Raw genomic sequence first — 19285 nt, forward strand, 5'->3', positions numbered from 1 at the left:
ATAAAATTGTCGATAAACGCTATCCATAGTTGTAAAATGTTTTTATAATCCATACTTTAAAGCAAGGCTTGAAATATGCACACAAAATAAATGATATCCATAGTTGCATTAAAAAAAATTATAAACAAAGATCAAAGAGGAAGAGGCATGGAATGTTAAGATAATTTGAGTTAACAGAAATGGCTACTTACCTCAAACCTGATTGAAAGTAGAGTTACGAAGTGAGAGGGGCGTTGACCGTGGACCGAACACATGATTTTAATATATTCAGTCGGAATTTCTCTCAACAGAGATACAGATCGAACACACGACCTTCAAACATATTCAGTCTTCAGTGTCACGCTCTCCCAACAAAGATACAAAGCCAACAAAATTGGCGTTGCCAATGAAAACACTATATTCGAACAATTGGGCATGTGCATAGTTTCGAAATTATCACATATTGCCTGGGAATTAAGAAAGCTCATAAAAGTAAAAAATTACCTAAATTTAAAAAATACAACTTGAAAAAGCAAAAAATAATATAAGTTTAAAAATAGAGTATAAATTTGGGATTGTGAGAAAATAGCTATGAAGGGAATGGCTCGAATTCAAGAAGACAGCCCATAAAAGCGAAAAGTTTGTACGGCCCCAAAAATAAAAAAATAACTTGAATTTAAAAACAGAGTATAAATTACATTCAGTAAAAAAACCACCCTTCAAATTAAAAAAATACAAACCAAAATAATTTACCTTTAAAATTTAAAAAAAGCAAAGTAGAAAATTAAAGGTTAAATATAAAATTAAAAACAGAATATAAATTTAATTAAGTCAAAAAAATCACCCATAAAAATAAAAAAAATACAAACCAAAATAATTTACCTTTAAATTTTAAAGAAAACGAAGGAAAAAATTAAAAGTTAAATTTAAAAATTTGCTTTTAAGATAAAAGATTCGCAATTTTACTATATCCACCAACCCGTGTTTGGGATGGTTGATATCAAACTCAATAAGAATTATCTCTCTTTTTAGTATGGGGAGGAACAAGAATTATCTATCTCTTTTCAGTATGGGGAGGAACACAGAACAACAAGAAAAAGAGGATGTGATAATCTCAGAACTAGGACCTCACGAAAAGGTAGGTTTGGTTTGGTTAGTGATGCAAAGCTATATGATATGAAAATTAATTTCAAAATTAGAAAGAGCAAATAGTTGATGGGAAAGTGAAAAATTAAAAGTTAAATTTCATAATAATATTTATTTTCTTTTGAAGTAAAAAATGGATAGTTTCAAAGTTAGAAACTATGGCTATTTAATTGTTTTTGCAGTAAAAGAACAAAAAATTTCAAAGTTAAAAAAGTAATGGTGAACTTTAAAAACTCAATGTTTAAATTGCTTTCTTCAGAGTCAAGAGAATATGTACAAAGTTAATGCTCAAATCTGAAATGTCAATCTTTATCTCAGTGATTCACATTATCAGTTTGAATTGACAATTAAGAAAATGGAGTGAAAGTCATTATACATAATTTTGTTTGCTAAATAATAAAATTGTTAAAATAAAATTTGAGGATAAGTTGTTAAATAAGAAAAAAAAATATTAAAATTCATACGGCTTAACAACATTTTTCACTAATAAAATAACATTTTTAACTAATAAATAAAATCATATAGATTAATAATCCTCTTCAATAAAGTTGTACGAATTAATAATCATTTTCATTAGTAATTAAAAATTAATTAATTTTTATTTTTTTCTAAATACTTTTAGGTTGGAAAATTTAAATGATAAATATATAAATTTCCTTGCAAAAATTCTAAATTCTATCAAAAACTTAGATACTTTGTTGATGTTACCGATGAAAACACTATCCTCGAACAATTCGGCATGAGCATAGTTTTGAAATCATCACATATTGGCTGGGTGAGATTGCGATTGTGAGAAAATGGCTATGAAGGGAACGGCTGGAATTAAGACAACACATAAAAGCAAAAAATTACCTAAATTGAGAAAATACAGCATGAAAAAGCAAAAAATAACCTAAATTTAAAAACAGAGTATAAATTTGCGATTGTGAGAAAACAACTATGAACAGCTAGAATTCAAGAAGACAACCCATAAAAGAAAAAAGTTACCTAAATTTAGAAAGTACAGCCCGAAAAAGGAAAAAATAACTTAAATTTAAAAACAGAGTATAAATTACATCTAGTAAAAAAAACCACCCGTTAAATTAAAAAAATACAAACCAAAATAATTTACCTTTAAAAGTTAAAGAAAGCAAAGTAAAAAATTAAAAGTTAAATTTAAAATTAAAAACAGAATATAAATTTTGTTTGGTGAAAAAAACACCTGTTAAATTAAAAAAATACAAACCAAAATAATTTACCTTTAAATTTTAAAGAAAGTAAAGTAAAAAATTAAAAGTTAAATTAAAAAAAATGCTTTCGAGCTAAAAGATTGGAAATTTTGCTATATCCACCAACCCGTGTTCGGCTTGGTTGATATCAAATTCAATAAGAATTATCTCTCTTTTTAGCATGGGGAGAAACAAAAATTATCTCTCTTTTTCAGTATGGAGAGGAACACGGAACAAAATGAAAAATAGGATGTGATAATCTCAGAACTAGGACCTCACGAAAAGGTAGGTTTGGCCACTGATGCAAAGCTATATGATATGAAAACTAATTTCAAAGTTAGAAAGAGCAAATAGTGGATGGAAAAGTAAAAAATTAAAAGTTAAATTTCAAAATAGTATTTATTTTCTTTTGAAGTAAAAAATGGATAGTTTCAAAGTTAGAAACTCTCGCTATTTAACTTTTTTGCATTAAAAAACAAGAAATTTTGAAGCTAAAAATGTAATGGTGAAATTTAAAAACTCAATGTTTAAATTGCTTTCTTCACACTCGAGAATATGTACAAAGTTAATGCTTAAATCTGAAATGTCAATCTTTATCTTAGTGACTCACACTATCAATTTGAATTGAAAATTACAAAAATAGGGTGAAAGTCATTATACATAATTTTTTTTGCTAAATAATAAAATTGTCAAAATAAAATTTGAGGATAAGTTGTTAAATAAGAAAAAAATATATATTAAAATTCATATGGCTTAACAACTTTTTTCACTAATAAAATAACATTTTTAACTAATAAATAAAATCATATAGATTAATAATCCTCTTCATTAAAGTCATATGGATCCATAATGCTCTTCATTAGTAATTAAAAATTAATTAATTCATATTTTTTTCTAAATACTTTTGGGTTGGAAAATTTAAATGATAAAAATATAAATAAAATATTTATTTCAAAGTTTAAGATAACCTATTTTTTTCAATATTTCTAAGATCCTTGCAAAATTCTAGGAGTATCAAAAACTTACACTAAATCACTCAGGGTTTTTTTAAGTACAACCCATTAGTTATTGGATTAAAACAATGATGGAAATCATAAGGAAACACACATTGGGTTTCCCAATAATATTTTGATCTGTAAAAATATATATTAATATATGTATCTATAAATTCACTAATTATAATGAATTTATTATTAGATATTTCTAGATATTGTAGTATATATTAACCCCCACGAAATTGTTTCCCTTATTTAATGTAATGTTTACTCTGACCAAAATATATTATACAATATGTGCCCCTTAACCAAAAGCCATTATGAATGTCAAAACACTAATATGACCCATAACCGCTAATTTACTGTGATCACTCGTACACTTAGATAATTAAAAACCCTAAGTGCACTAACAACCCATAACAACTACTACCATTGAATTATTTTAGAATTATTTTAGAATTATTCTAAAAAAATTAAAATAATTCTAAAATAATTAAAAACCCATAACAACTACTACCATTGAAAAACAATGACATCTGTCACTTGATAATTCTTAAAGGACTAATTCTAAAATGAATTGAACCATAGTGCACTATGATATTTAAAACACAATGAATTCTAGAAACTATGACCCCTAGCACACTTCATGATCATGACGTTGTACTTCTTGAAATTTTACAATACACATCAATTTTAATATCTAACACATTAACTCTACCGTTAAAACTATATCTTTTATGCACTTAAAGTGTCATAACATAGTGATAAATTTGAATGAAGTGTAACTCCAAATTAAACCCCATAAGAAAAGAATATAATAAATATTGTGTATCATTGAGATGATATTTTGATTATCAAAATTGACCCTAAAATAACTTTTCGTGAGCCAACATATGGTAATGATTTTGATTATGATATTGACCCAAAAAGCACTTTTTGTGAGTCAACATATGGTAATGATCTTGACAAGTACTCGCATTTCACCTATTAGATCATACAATGATGGTGTATATTTTCTAGATGCTTTAAGGTCTTAATGTTGGTTTCTGAAGTTCATTTCAACTATTATTCCCTTCATTAATTAATATTAATCAATTATATATATATATATATATTTCTCTATATTTAGTTCTATCTATTTCAAAATTATAAAATTCCTAAATTTCTAAATTGTGTATTTCTATATGGTTTTTTCCTATTTCCACTATTCAATGCAATATGAATATTAAATATTCTTTATTCGATTCCTATTTATTCATGTTTATATTATTGTGTTAAATATATGTATTATTAAAATAAGTTTTTGATATGTCATTTTTTTCTTATTTCTAAATCGTTCCTCCTCCTCCTTCTCCTCTTGCTCCATGACCTCAACCTCTGCCTCCTCTTGCTACTTATCCTCCACCTCCACCTCCTCCTGCACCACCACCACCTCTGCCTTCTCATCCACCACCTCAACCTCCACCAACAACACCACCTCCTCCTCTTCCTTCTCCTCCACCTCCTCTTCCTACTCCACCTCCACCACCACCTCCACCTCCTCCTCAACCGCCTTCACCCCCTCCTCCTCCTCCTCCACCTCCACCACCACCATCACCACCACATGCTCCTCCTCTTCATCTGCCACAACCACCACCACCACTGCCAATGTTGCCACCTTCACCTTTGCCTCCTCCTCCTTCTCCTCCTCCTCATCTGCCTCCTTTGCCTCCACCACCTCCTCTGCCATTGTCACCACCCTCCTCCCCACTGCCCCATCCCCTCCACCGCCTCCTCCTCCTCTTGCCTCGCCTCCACCACTGCCTCCTCCCCCACAGATGCCTCCACCTTCACCTGCTCCTCCTCCTCACCGCCGCCACTGCCGCCTCCTCGTGCTCCTCCTCCTCCTCCCCCACCTTCTCCTCCCCCACCTCTGCCTCTCCCTCCTCTGTCTCCTCCACGTACTCCTTCGCCTCTGCCTTCACCTCAACCTCATCCTCCTCCTTTGCCTCCCGCTCCTCTCCTCTGCATCCTTCACCTGTGCTTGTGCCTCCTCCTCCTCCTCCTCCTCTCCTCCTCCTTCACCTCTGCCTTTGCATTCACCTTCGCCTCTGCCTCCTCCTCCTCTGCCTCTGCCTCTGCCACCACCACATCCTCCTCCTCCTCCTCCTCCTTAGAAAGATTAAACAAAATAAAATTGCATATCATTTCATTCTTTTTATTTATAATACATATTGAGAAAATTTAGATATCAATATATACATGATAATATAACAAATAATATGTATAAGAAATTGCAATATAAATAAGTAATTATGAGCACAACAATTTAATTAGTAAAATTTAATTTAGTTTTCTAGTTTAAGTCAAATACTATTTTCACAATTTCACTAACAAAGTTATGAAAAAGGTGATTAAAATTATGTGTGGCCACCTATGATTAGGGTGGTGAACAACAAAAGTGAACACCCAATAATATAAGTGCACTGTAGTTTAAAGGGACAACATTTTCGTGTTTTATTTGGAAAAAAATAATAAATAACTTTGGCTATTTTCCACATATACATATTTCTACTTGTCTGTATTTGAAAGTATTAAGAATAATTTTTATATTTAAAAATACAATTTAGAGTGTTGAATTTATTTTTGTATTCCAAATTTCAAAAATATATAATCTCAATGCCAAATTCCAATTCCAACCAGAAAAAAAAAAAAAGCTGAATCTATGCTTAATCTATTTTCATATTAGAATATAGATAAATAAATGAGACATCAAAGTTTATCACCCACCCAAGGAACATTTCCAATCCATCATTTAACAAACCAGGAAAGAGGTGAATGTTTGCAAGAATTTCTATGTTTTTTGCATCATAATTTTGGGGCTACGTGTATCAATGATTGATATCTCTGTAACCATAAGACCAAAGTTCAGTGCAGAGGATTGGGCCGATATAGTAATTGAGGACGAATCTTGATGACGAAGTGTTCAGACTTTTCAATGTGTGAACAAATGTATAATGAAACACGAAAAGTATCAATATGTGAAAAGTATCAATAAGTACTTCCCATAGTTGCAGAAAAATAATTATAAACCAGTGTTCAACCTTTCAAATGTGCAAACAAAATTATCCAAAAACGATATCCATAGCTGTAGAAAATTTTTATAAACAACATATCCATAAACGATATCCATAGCTGTACAAAAAATTTATAAACAACACATTACATTGTGCAAAGAAAATTGTCGATAAACGCTATCCATAGTTGTAAAATGTTTTTATAAACCATACTTTAAAGCAAGGCTCGAAGAAGAGGCGTGGCTTCAAATATGCAAACAAAATAAACGATATCCATAGTTGCAGAAAAAAATTATAAACAAAGATCGAAGAAGAAGAGGCATGGAATGTTAAGATAATTTGAATTGACAGAAATGGCTACTTACCTCAAGCCTGATTGGAAGTAGAGTTATGAAGTGACAGGGGCGTTGACCGTGGATCGAACACATGATCTTAATATATTCAGTCTGAGTCTCTCTCAACAGAGATACAGATCGAACACACGACCTTCAAACATATTCAGTCTGAGGCTCCCCATCAAAGCTACAGATGGAACACATGATCTTCATATATTCAGTGTCACGCTCTCCCAACAAAGATACAAAGTCAACAAAATTGGCGTTGCCAATGAAGACACTATTCTCGAACAATTGGGCATGTGCATAGTTTCGAAATCATCACATATTGGCTGGGCTAGATTGCGATGGTGAGAAAACGGGTATGAAGGGAATGGTTCGAATTCAAGAAGACAATCCATAAAAGCAAAAAGTTACCTAAATTTAGAAAGTACAGCCCCAAAAGGTAAAAAATAAACAAAAAGTTACCTAAATTTAGAAAGTACAGCCCCAAAAAGTAAAAAATAATTTGAATTTAAAAACAGAGTGTAAATTACATTCAGTAAAAAAACCACCCTTCAAATTAAAAAGATACAAACCAAAATAATTTACCTTTAAAATTTAAAGAAAGCAAAGTAAAAAATTAAAGGTTAAATTTAAAATTAAAAACAGAAAATAAATTTCATTAAGTAAAAAAAACCACCCATTAAATTAAAAAAATACAAACCAAAAAAATTTACCTTTAAATTTTATAGAAAACAAAGGAAAAAATTAAAGGTTAAATTTAAAAAATTGCTTTTGAGATAAAAGATTGGCAATTTAGCTATATCCACCAACCCGTGTTTGCCTTGGTTGATATCAAACTCAATAAGAATTATTTCTCTTTTCAATATGGAGAGGAACAAGAATTATCTATCTCTTTTTCAATATGGGGAGGAACAAGGAACAACAAGAAAAAGAGGATGTGATAATCTTAGAACTAGGACCTCACGAAAAGGTAGGTTTTGCTAGTGATGCAATCCTATATGATATGAAAATTAATTTCAAAATTAAAAAGGGCAAATAGTTGATGGGAAAGTGAAAAATTGAAAGTTAAATTTCAAAATAATATTTATTTTCTTTTGAAGTAAAAAATGGATAGTTTCAAAGTTAGAAACTCTCGCTATTTAATTGTTTTTGCGCTAAAAAACACAAAATTTCAAAGTTAAAAAAGTAATGGTGAACTTTAAAAACTCAATGTTTAAATTGCTTTCTTCATAGTCAAGAGAATATCTACAAAGTTCATTCTTAAATCTGAAATGTCAATCTTTATCTCGATTCAAACTATCAGTTTGAATTGACAATTAAGAAAATGGAGTGAAAGTCATTATACATAATTTTGTTTGCTAAATAATAAAATTGTCAAAATAAAATTTGAGGATAAGTTGTTAAATAAGAAAAAAAAATATTAAAATTCATATGGCTTAACAACATTTTTCACTAATAAAATAACATTTTTAACTAATAAATAAAATCATATAGATTAATAATCCTCTTCATTAAAGTTGTACGAATTAATAATCATTTTCATTAGTAATTAAAAATTAATTAATTTATATTTTTTTCTAAATACTTTTAGGTTGGAAAATTTAAATGATAAATATATAAATAAAATATTTATTTCAAAGTTTAAGATAACCTATTTTTTTCAATATTTCAAAGATCCTTGCAAAATTCTAGTAATATAAAAAACTTAGCTACTTTGTTGACGTTACCAATGAAAACACTATCCTCGAACAATTCGGCATGAGCATAGTTTCGAAATCATGACATATTGGCTAGGTGAGATTGCGATTGTGAGAAAATGGCTATGAAGGGAACGGCTCGAATTAAGACAACACATAAAAGCAAAAAATTACCTAAATTGAGAAAATACAGCCTGAAAAAGCAAAAAATAACCTAAATTTAAAAACAGAGTATAAATTTGTGATTGTGAGAAAACAGCTATGAACTGGAATTCAAGAAGACAGCCCATAATATCAAAAGGTTACCTAAATTTAGAAAGTACAGCCGGAAAAAGCAAAAAACAACTTAAATTTAAAAACATAGTATAAATTATATTCAGTAAAAAAAACCACCAGTTAAATTAAAAAAATACAAACCAAAATAATTTACCTTTAAAAGTTAAAGAAAGCAAAGTAAAAAATTAAAAGTTAAATTTAAAATTAAAAACAGAATATAAATCTCATTTGGTGACAAAAAAACCCTGTTAAATTAAAAAAATACAAACCAAAATAATTTACCTCTAAATTTTAAAGAAAGCAAAATAAAAAATTAAAAGTTAAATTAAAAAAATTGCTTTCGAGCTAAAAGATCGGCAATTTCGCTATATCCACCAACAGGTGTTTGGCTTGGTTGATATCAAGCTCGATAAGAATTATCTCTCTTTTCAGTATGGGGAGGAACAAGAATTATCTATCTCTTTTCAGTATGGGGAGGAACACGGAACAACAAGAAAAAGAGGATGTGATAATCTGAGAACTAGGACCCATGAAAATGTAGGTTTGGCTAGTGATGCAAAGCTATATGATATGAAAACTAATTTCAAAATTAGAAAGAGAAAATAGTTGATGGAAAAGTAAAAAATTAAAAGTTCAATTTCAAAATAATATTTATTTTCTTTTGAAATAAAAAATGGATAGTTTCAAAGTTAGAAACTTTGGCTATTTAATTGTTTTTGCAGTAAAAACCAAGAATTAAAAAATCGAAAAAGTAATGCTGAAATTTAAAAACTCAATGTTCAAATTGCTTTCTTCACAGTTAAGAGATTATGTACAAAGTTAATGGTTAAATCTAAAATGTCAATCTTTATCTAAGTGACTCACACTATCAGTTTGAATTGACAATTACAAAAATGGGGTGAAAGTCATTATACATAATTTTGTTTGCTAAATAATAAAATTGTCAAAATAAAATTTGAGGATAAGTTGTTAAATAAGAAAAAAAATATTAAAATTCATATGGCTTAACAACTTTTTTCACTAATAAAATAACATTTTTAGCTAATAAATAAAATCATATAGGTTAATAATCCTCTTCATTAAAGTCATATGGATTAATAATCCTCTTCATTAGTAATTAAAAATTAATTAATTTATATTTTTTTCTAAATACTTTTAGGTTGGAAAATTTAAATGATAAATATATAAATAAAATATTTATTTCAAAGTTTAAGATAACCTATTTTTTTCAATATTTCTAAGAGCCTTGCAAAACTCTAGGAGTATCAAAAACTTAGCTACTAAATCACTCAGGGTTTTTTTAAGTACAACCCATTAGTTATTGGATTAAAACAATGAGGGAAATCATAAGGAAACACACATTGGGTTTCCCAATAATATTTTGATCTGTAAAAATATATATTAATATATGTATCTATAAATTCACTAATTATAATGAATTTATTATTAGATATTTCTAGATATTGCACTATATATTAACCCCCACAAAATTGTTTCCCTTATTTAATGTAACGTTTGACGGCTCTCACCAAAATATATTATACAATATGTGCCCCTTAACAAAAAACCATTATGAATGTCAAAACACTAATATGACCCATAACCGCTAATTTACTGTGATCACTCATACTCTTAGATAATTAAAAACCCTTCCATAATGCAACCTCTAACAACTATTACCATTAGAAAACAATGACATTGGTCACTTGATAATTATTAATGGACTAATTCTAAAAATTGAACCATAGTGCACTATGACCTTTAAAACACAATGAATTCTAGAAACTATGACCCCTAGTACACTTCATGATCATGACATTGTAATTCTTGAAATTTTACAATACACATCAATTTTAATATCTAACACATTAACTCTACCATTAAAACTATATCTTTTATGCACTTAAAGTGTCATAACATAGTGATCAATTTGAATGAAGTGTAACTCCAAATTAAATCCCATAAGAAAGTAATATAGTAGATATTGTGTATCGTTGAGATGATATTTTGATTATTGATATTGGCCCAAAAATAACTTTTAGTGAGCCAACATATGGTAATGATTTTGATTATGATATTGACCCAAAAAGCACTTTTTGTGAGTCAACATATTGTAATGATCTTGATGAGTACCCGCATTTCACCCATTAGATCATACAATGATGGTATATATTTTGTAGATGCTTTAAGGTCTTAATGTTGGTGTCTGAAGTTCATTTTAACTATTATTCCCTCCAACAATTAATATTAATCAATTATATATATTTTTTTTCTATATTTAGTTATATGTATTTCAAAATTATAAAATTCCTAAATTTCTAAATTGTGTATTTCTATATGGTTTTTTCCTATTTCCACTGTTCAATGCAATATGAATAATAAATATTCTTTATTCAATTCCTATTTATTCATGTTTATATTATTGTGTTAAATATATGTATTATTAAAATAAGTTTTTGATATTTCATTTTTTTCTTATTTCTAAATCTTTCCTAATGAGAGAGAGTCATTTTGCATGAATAGGGAGAGTCTCTAACATATCACTATTCTACAATAAATTGGTAAAAAAAATATACAACTAGGAAAAACACGTTGGTGACATGCTGAATATGAACCGGTATGAATGTGAAAATTCTAATAAGTCCATTTGGTTCCCCTCTTTACTAATTTCGGTAGACATGAAACAAACTTCACTAGTTAGTCCTCTAGAAATCTTTAAAAATCTTCCAAAAGATGGAGAGTACCTCAACACATACAAAAAATGAATCCTCCCTCATCGCATGTTCAATTGTCCATACAAATAATTGAAGTTTGGTATGTCAACTCTTTAGATGTAGACCCGCAAGAGATTCTATATCAGCCTACAATTGACGAAATATATATAGGATCAGTTAATAATCTAATATAATATTCCCAATTCCACCATAAGCTCAAGAAGAACAAGGGGATATAATTTTACTCCTTCGAGATGCTGAACAAGAAGAAGAAAGGGAAGCATAATTATACACAACCATTTAAATTTGACCTCTTAGAACTTGTGACATAATCTCATAAGAATATTGCAAGCAAGGACTCACGGACTTGGAAACCAATAGGGACGTAAACATATACAATAAGTGGAAATGGAATATTTCCACGTATTCAACTAGAAGACACAAAACAACAATAGAATCTACACTCAATTGCATGAATTGTTTTTGAGGATATCGTTTAAAGGGTAGAAAATAAAAGAAACATAGAAAATTAAAACAATTTCTAAAATAATGTATTGGGTTTGACATCTTGCAATTGGTTGGACATGGAGAATATGTTTTCATTGAACATCGACTTGACTTGTTATTTAACCCATGTTACTATGATAAGAATCATAGAAGAAAATGATGTTCAAGATAGAACGTGTTCCAAGCAGACTGATAGTGACGAAGTTTCATCCAAGTATTCTAGGTTTGATGACAGATTAAGTTGCCTAGTAACAACATTCAGTACAGAGAACAACACAAAATGGAGATTTGGTTGGAATATTATAACTATGAAATACAACAACATAATATAATCATTCTAAAAAGAATTAAGGATCCACCTTTTGCAGTCCAACAATTAGTACATGAGTCGGTCGACCACATGTTATATATGCCTATAATTATGCTCATCGCCATAGTTATAAGTTAATTATTAGGTTGATAGAATATATCTAAACCCCATGGAATATGTTGGAATATTCATAGTAATATTGACATATTTCATTGCTAAAATTTTCCACTAAGTTTTTTTATTGTTGTTGAAATATGCATGCAATTTTTTTTATAAATAACCACAATATAATTTGTAATAAAGTTATTATTTAGTTAATTTTTGTTTTTTTTTTAATATATTAAATTTGATAGGAATAATGGGTTACCCATTTTTATGGTGATCACGGATTGAATTTTATTTGTAGTTCGATACATTTAATTTATATGGCTTCCCTAGTTTGTCTTAATTTAATGTTAATATTTTCTTCTAACTTAAATTGGAAAAAAATTCCAAAATAGATATGCCTATAGTTATGTTGATAGTAAGAATAGATCTTCCATAGTTATAATTTAATTATTAGGTTGATCATAGATATTTAAACCCCATGGAAAATGTTGTAATATTCATGGTAATATTGACATATCAATGATAAGATGTCTGTCCAAGTTAGGTATAATCTATTAATTAAATTATCTCAAATTAATTAATTTAATAAAATGGCATATCAACACATCATATTGGGAATGTGGTTTTTCTAAACAATGGTAATGTAAGAAGAAATGTTTCCAATTAAAAGATTTCCATAATAATAGTGGGGTGAATCTACATGGATAAACATATTTTTATATATTATATAACTCTGATAATAATAATAATAAATATATAGTTTAGCTAACTTTTATGACTTTTTTAATCTAGTTAATGGAATATGTATAATGGGGTTAATGTTTTGATTCTTATCATAGATTTATGGATATAGCAATTTTCAATCAATTTAATTATATGGTCACAATAGTTATAGTTAAAATGTTTGTATCTTATACCATTATCTTCCCATAAAATAAAAATAAAATTCATAGAAACAAGAGTTCCCATCCCTATACAATAACCAAATGCTCAATTAACCTTTATGTCTAGAGTCCGTAATTTTTGTAAGTGATTTGCCTTAATTTCTCAAAAAAGGTTGTTATTTAAACTAATTTCCTTGGACATCATAAAATTAGGGTTTTATAAGTGATTTTCCTTAATTTCTCAAAAAAGGTTGTTATTTAAACTAATTTCCTTGGACAACATAAAATTAGGGTTTTATGGCAATTGTTTCACAGATGTGTTTCGATCATGGAACTATTTTTCAATCTCCCATAGAATTTCAATTTCTCCAAAGTATTTCCTTCTAGTTTTGTAAAACAAAATTCGCCCACGACATCCTCCATAGGCATTTATGGTATTATGGTTATTGTACTAGAAATGTGTATTTTAAGACATTGAAAGCCTAATCATGCAGCATTGAGAGATTAAACACTAGGCATAAATATTCAATTAAAATGTATTAATAAATCTATTTTCTGAGCATTCAAGAAGCTTGATCGACCACTTATAGGCCATTAAACTACTTGATCGAGTGCTCTTTTTTTCACCTAAAGACTCACTCTCTTGTGAAAATGTGTAACCTAGATCCATGATATATATATATATATATATATATATATATATATATATATATATATATATATATATATATATATATATATATATATATATATATATATGAGACTATGAAACAAATGGTAAAATTCTTTTTCAACTGGGCTACATCATAAATAAAATAGTTTTCCATTGATGGTCCGTTATCATAATGGAAAAGCATTATATGGAATCCATTTCTTTGAGTTAATAACTACAAAAAATGGTAATGTGCATGCATGATGGTGTTTATAAAGAGGATAATGGAAAAGCATATAGACAATAACATATAAAACTTATCTCTACTCTATTTTATGATGTGAAAGTAGGTATGGATTGAATATTCAATTAGCATTATCATTAAAGTTAGAAAAAATTGAAAACATATAAAAAATGGTCTTTTCACTGAATTTTTCTATCTAATTTGAAACAATAAAAGATCACAATATTTCTTGGAATTGAATTGATGGATTCTAATGAAAAAGCCAACTTTTTTCTTTTCAAATAATTTTTAAATAATATTTATTCTATTAGAAATAATATTATTTATATTTAGTGTTTTATTTTTCATGATTGTCTCTGCAAAATATTCTTTTCCTTCAATATTCCATTCCATTGTTAAGGGTGATTTATAATACAATAATATTAAATTATAAATTAGATTTGGCTAAATACATAATGGTATATTCTATATTTATATTAACTAATATAATTTATTATTATAATCTTATTGATAATTAATAAAAACAAAAATATTATTTATTTATTATTAGTGTATAAAATTTTTAGAGTTGATGCAAAGTCTTCATCCTAGTTGAAAACAACTACGAATATATAATTTTTTTTATATTATTATTAATTAGCCTCCATAATTATTATAATATTTTAAGAATTAGTCATGTACAGAGAATATCATGCATGAAAATATTATGCATACCATTTTATATTTTGTTAATAGACCATGTAATATAAACTTTCTCTAATAATTTGAATTAGGATTTGGTTATGCAATATAATGATAATTGCAAGGATTGTTTCAATATGGACATGTCTAGGAATAAATTGAAGATAAGTAATCATTTCTACATTAGACAAAAAAATAAATGATTCACGCCTCCATAGCAATACTTGAGAACAACAAATTTTGGAGATTAGTTGGTCCATCTTAAGCATTACAATTATTGAAACAAGAATGTAATTTAAAGTAGAAAATTTATTTATGTTCCCATCAATATTCTATTCAATGTTTAACTAATTGGTACCAACTAAACCCTTTTACTTGATAAATTTCGTTGTAATATTCAACTTAAATATAGAGAACGAATTATCTCCATTCACAACATACACCAAAATATAAAGATTTTAAAAACAAAAATTTAGATACTCTTACTAAAGTCTATGATCAATATTGAAGAATCTCATAATTTTATTGGGAAGAAAGGTTGTATGCACAACTATCTTATAGGCAATAAACTGTAAACCCTAAAACCTATAAACTAAACCCTAAATCGTAGGCATTTTATAACATTTTTAAACACGTTTTGTAACTTTTATTTAAGTGTTTATTAAAAGAATTTACTAAATTTTTATAAACATTAAAACATACACCCTAAAACCTAAACCTAAAAACCTAAACCCTAAACCCTAAACCCCAAGCCCTAAACCCTAAACCATAAACCCTAAGAATTTTATAATAGTTTAAGAAGAATTTTTTACTTGTATTTAAGTGTTTATTAAAAGAATTTACCAAAGTGTTATAAACCCTAAACCATCAAAACAAAACCATAAACCGTAAACCCCAAAACCTAAACCCTAAACCCCAACCCTAAACCCTAAACCCTAACCATTTTATAACATTTTAAAAATCGTTTTGTAACTTTTATTTAAGTTTTTATTAAAAACATTTACCAAAATGTTGTATACCCTAAACACTAAACCCTAAATCTAATCCCAAAACCCCAAACCTTAAACCCTAAACCATAATCATTTTATAACATTTTCAAAAGTATTTTGAAACTTTTATTTAAGTGTTTATTAAAAGAATTTACTAAAGTATTATAAACCCTAAACCCTAACCTCTAAACCCCAAACCCTATATCATAAACCCTAAACCCTAAACCTTAAACCCTAAACCCTAAATTGTGAACATTAAAACCTAAACCTTAAGCATTTTATAACATTTTAAAAAGTGTTTTGTAATTTTTATTTAATTGTTTATTAAAATAATTTACTAAAGTGTTAGAAACCCTCAACCCTAAATTGTAAACCACAAACCCTAAACCCTAAACTATAAACACCAAACCCCAAACCATAAACCCTAAACCCTAAACCCTAAGAATTTTATAACATCTTAAAAAAATTCTAACTTTTATTTAAGTGTTTAATAAGAGGATTTAATAAAGTCTTGTCAACCCTAAACTCTTAACCCTAAACCCTTAACCCTAAACCCAAACCATAAACCATAAACCATAAACCCTAAACCCAAAATCCTAAACACTAAACCCTAAGAATTTTATAACATTTTAAAAACTTTTTTGTAACTTTGGTTTAAGTGATTATTAAAATAATTACTAAGGTGTTATAGACCCGAAACCATGAACCCTAAACCCCAAACCCTAAACCCTAAACTGAAAATCTTAAAAATTAAACCCTAAGCATTTTATAAAGTGTTATAAACCCTAATCCCTAAAGCCTAAACTGCAAATTCTTAACCCTAAACCCTATACCCCAAACCCTAAATCCTAAACCCTAAATTCTAAACCCTAAACCCTAAGCCCTAAGCCCTAAACCCTAAGTATTTTATAACAATTTAAAAATGTTTTGTAACCTTTATTTAAGTGTGTACAATTTTCTTTTACTAAAGTGCTATAAACCCTAAAACCTAACTCTAAACCATAAACACCTAACCCTGAACCCTATACTGTAAACTCTAAACCCTAAGTATTTTATAGCATTTTAAAAAGTGTTTTGTAAATTTTATTTAAATGTTTATTAAAATTGTTTACTAAAGTGTTATAATCCCTAAACCATAAAATCTAAACCCTAAACCCTAGACTTAAACGCCTAAAGCCTAAACCCTAAAACCCAAACCCTAAACAATCAACATTTTATAGCATTTTAAAAATAGTTTTGTAACTTTTATTTAAGTGTTTATAGAAAGAATTTACTAAAGTGTTATAACCATAAACCCTAAACCCTGAACCGTGAACCCTATAGCCTAAACCCTATACCCTAATTATTTTATAACATTTTAAAAAGTGTTTTGTAACTTTTATTTAAGTTTTTATTAAAAGCATTTACTAAAGTGTTATAAACCTAAAAATCTAAACCTTAAACCCTAAACCCTAAACCACAAAGCCATAACCCTTAAACCCTTAGCATTTTATAAACCTTAAACACTCTACCCTAAATCCTAAACCCCAAACCCTAAACCCTACACCCTTAACCCCAAACTCTAAACCCTAAACCCCAAACTCTAAACCCTAAACCGTAAATGCTAAGCATTTTATAACATTTTAAAAAGCGTTTTGTAAATTTTATTTAAGTGTTTATTAAAAGCGATGCAGGAGCATCCAACTAAGGCACCATGACTGGGTGTCTGTCTCTGCGAGGTTGAAAAGTTGAGTTAACATTTTGTTTGTCTTTTATGTTAGTTTGTCAGAATAGGAGGTAGGATTTTTGTTTTTATCTTAATCTCTAAATTATTCAAAGGTAGTTTGATCAGTTAGGGTTATTTACTTGTTTGTTTTTAATAAACCATGGATTAATAATTGTCATGTTATTCTAAAAGGAAAATACAAATGTGTCTAAATGGAAAATCTTGTCATAAAGACAGAACCGAATGCTTAATAACTATGTAACTGTAAAGTATACAGCTAAAAAGTAATTGTGTAGTTTCATTAACTGTGAACAAAAACATATAAATTTAACAGTGAAAGTCATGTACGGGGGTTCAACACTTTCTGCACTCTAATAATAACAATAAGAGAGAAAACAATTCAATCCATCTGTGTATCCTACTGTATTTTCATTGTACTTTCCAATTAACGAACATCTGAACAGACAACATACTATTCACAGGCCATTGTATTTAATTCTCCTTTCCTTTCCTCAGAAAAAACAGTCCTAACAGTGAGACAGAAGAGCAAATGCTAGAACAAGGGCTTACATTTCCATTGAAGAAAACAACGTTGATAGAATAGGAGCAATACAAATAAATTCCAGTATGGGTCAAGCATCCACAGGCCAAACAGAAATTTCTATTTTTGAAATTGACCGTCAAACAAATTATCAGAGCAACCACAACACTCTCTCTTGTTCGTGGAAAACATTACAAGCATAGTCGTAAAGTAACAATTGCATTTCTAGGCATAGAATCCAGATTAAAAAGAACACGACGGCTTAAGCACATAAATGACATTCAGGTAAATCAAACCCAACCTTCTTTCCTGAAGTTTTTTTCTTCAAATTACAAAAGCAAACGTATGAAAATACATAGTAGCATTACAAGATAAAACACAAACAAACATATAAGCCAGTGGATGACAAACCCTAAGTGAGGATTTTGAAAATTTGTTTTACACATAGCAACAAACATATAAGCCAGTGGACGACAAACCCTAGGAGAGGGTTTTGAAAATTTCTTTTATACACAGCAAATTACAACCAATAATCACCACACAGTGGAAGCCCAGACAACCAGAACACTACCTAGAGCCGAGATCCATTTGACAAGCATCAAGGGGTGACAAACCCTCACAACTAGAGGCCTATTCTAAGAACAAAACAAAGACTGAAGAAAATTCATGTTGACGGAGCCTACCAAACAAAGACCGAAGTGTCCATTGCCAAGACATCCAACAACAAACCCCCAACACCTACAGAGAGGCTGACGCACATAAAAAATAAATAATAGAGATCACATTTATCTTACCTGACGGATTGCAGTGATAATAAAGGACGAGCTTTCCACCCACGGGTTTCAACCAATTATGGAGAGGAAGGAGCAAACAAGTTAGGAGCTGAGGACCGAAAGATGCCATCGTTTCGAGCCCTGAATGAAAGACAACCACTGGGTTGCAAACAAGAACATGACATACCAAACTACAACTTGAAACCCGACGACTTGTTGAGCCAACAGCGGAAAAAGTACAGAGAACCACTTACCCAGGTGACGGTAGGAACATTCGCAACTGCCCAATGAACTAGTCTAGAGACTACCCACACAGGCATAAAGAAACAAGCATAGAAGTTATTCTATCGGACTAGCAAGCATATCAAGAGGCACTCCCAGAACTTAGAGCAAAGTGGCATACCCAACTCTTAGAGCCATAACAGAATGAACCGTCGGCAAGCACAATGAAAATGACCAAGTTAACGATAGAGGAGGAG

Source organism: Pinus tabuliformis, chromosome 3_2 (genome assembly GCF_031772625.1).
Source record: "Pinus tabuliformis cultivar Carrire ecotype Pingquan chromosome 3_2, CPIR1, whole genome shotgun sequence".
NCBI lineage: Eukaryota > Viridiplantae > Streptophyta > Pinopsida > Pinales > Pinaceae > Pinus > Pinus tabuliformis.